Here is a 2,153-nt window from a genome sequence, read left to right on the forward strand (position 1 = left end):
CTAGGCTACGACCTCTTTTATATTGGGCCAGGCTATGGCGGACCCCCGAGCTCTCTAAGTACCTTGATGGCTTCATAGAGGTTATGAACCTTAATGGTTCTTATAAAGTCAGTTGGATCTGTAACATTAAGAAGCTTTTGAGCGAAACTGGTTTGCCAATTCGTTGGGAGCGTGGAGCTTCCGTATCCAAGCTTGAACTCAAGCGAGTCTTCTGGAACAGGGTGGACGAGCAAGATCTAAGGGACCCAAACCAGGGTAGGCTGACTGAGGAGTTTAAACAGCATAAATGTAAGCCTCGCTTGGAGCCTTACCTGGACCTTATTGTAAAACCAAGGGATAGATCGCTGTTCATCCAGTTCAGGTTGGGAAATTTACCTTTACACGACTACACTTGTAAGTGGAAGCCCCCGTACCAAACTCCATCCGACTGCCCTACCTGTAATGGCGTCACTGAAACTATTGCCCATGTTTTTTTTGTGTGCCCTGCTTATGCAAAGCCGAGACAGAGATGGCTAAAACCTACATGTTTATTGCTCGGAACCAGGAATCATTCCGTAGCCTTGAGAATTTTAAAGACCGACACCAGCACATGTCTAGTTTGTGGGGTTGCTAAATTTTTGAGCTGGGCCTGGGTAATCAGAGCAAAATCCTTGAGATGACCCAGTTTTTATTCAAACTTTCCTAATTTTTACTTTCACAAAGCTGCTATTGTTTAATATGCTTCTTAACTTATTTATTGTAATATGAATGTTTTTACTGTAACTAATTCTGCAAAATGTAAAGACCTATGAATTGTGGTCTTTCTTTTTATCTTTTGAATGTGCTTTTATGATATCATGTGTTTATCGAAATAAAGCTTTGAACTGAACTGAACTGAACATAGAGAGGGACCTGGACTCAGGAAATAGGGCTGGTATTTACACCTGATATTTACTTGTGCCAAAGTAAGACAGAGTCCCTCATCCAGTTTTAGATCTGTGTACTCTTAATTTCCAACCTTGAGTCCCACAGGCGTTATCTGCAGTTCATGGTGGGCCAGGAAAATGTTCCCTTCTCTGTGCTCCTCTTCAACCTTACCAGTGCTTCTGGTATCAATGCTACAAGTGATGGAAGTGGTTGCAGCACATCGACAGACGTTGAGGATACTAGTATTCTCCTATCATGATGAATGGCTGTGCATGTGGGCTTGACACACATTCGCAACGCACTACTGTGCGTTAATCTGCACTGATGCAAAGCTTGAATAAATCTGGCCTTAGTGAGCACTAAAAGTGCTCATTTAAGACATGCCTTTGCCACAGTTTTGGCTGACAGCTGCCTTAAATTGTGGAAGAGCTGAAGCGGTGATCACTTATCACATTAGACAGTAGTAAATGGTTGTTTTGTCACTGGAACTGTACAATAATGTTCTCTTTGTTGCTGTCAATGCAGCAGCATTTGCTGTCATCTTGTATGAAAATGGATTATTAGCTTGGGATGGTGTGCCCAACACCCAATTTCAATATATAAACCTGGTCTGAACTCCTGGTTGTGTTAAAAGGGGTTCAAAGACAACCAGTAACCAAAGACCCCTTTATGTTGCCCGGCGGTGTCGCCTCTATGACCCACCAATATTAATCAATGAAGAAGCAGGCGCTGGAGACTGGAAGGCAGGAAACGAGGATTTTATTCTCTCCGGAGGAGAACACATCAATTCAGACAGCAAGTATCGTCACGAGGTGCTCTAACCACATCTCTGAGGCCTGGCCTCTTATACTAGGGTTTATGACCTTTATTGCACGTAACACATTCTCGCAACACTTTGATATTTGAAAGAACCTCCTCGGAATCTCCCCTTCAGGCCCGTTCCCACATACATTTACAGTTGAATTCCCCACCCGGTCACAACAGGTGATGATTGTCGCGCAGCAGGGCATTCCGCCGGTTCACGGAATGCGTGGAGTTGATCGGATCTCATAGGGTGGGGGCTTTGATCAGCTTCGAGGGTCTTTTGATGGGGAGGGGAAGCTTCCTACTGTACAGGGTGATAAACAGTATCCGCAGGGCCAGGTGGTGGCCTGGGAACAAGGAAGACAAACGGGGACACAGGAAAAAGGGGTTTTGCATCAAAGGACCTGAGACCATGAAAGGAATGAAGGGAGGTGTCGCGCTGG

Source organism: Lissotriton vulgaris, unplaced genomic scaffold, assembly GCF_964263255.1.
Source record: "Lissotriton vulgaris unplaced genomic scaffold, aLisVul1.2 SCAFFOLD_2119, whole genome shotgun sequence".
NCBI classification, from domain to species: Eukaryota; Metazoa; Chordata; class Amphibia; order Caudata; family Salamandridae; genus Lissotriton; species Lissotriton vulgaris.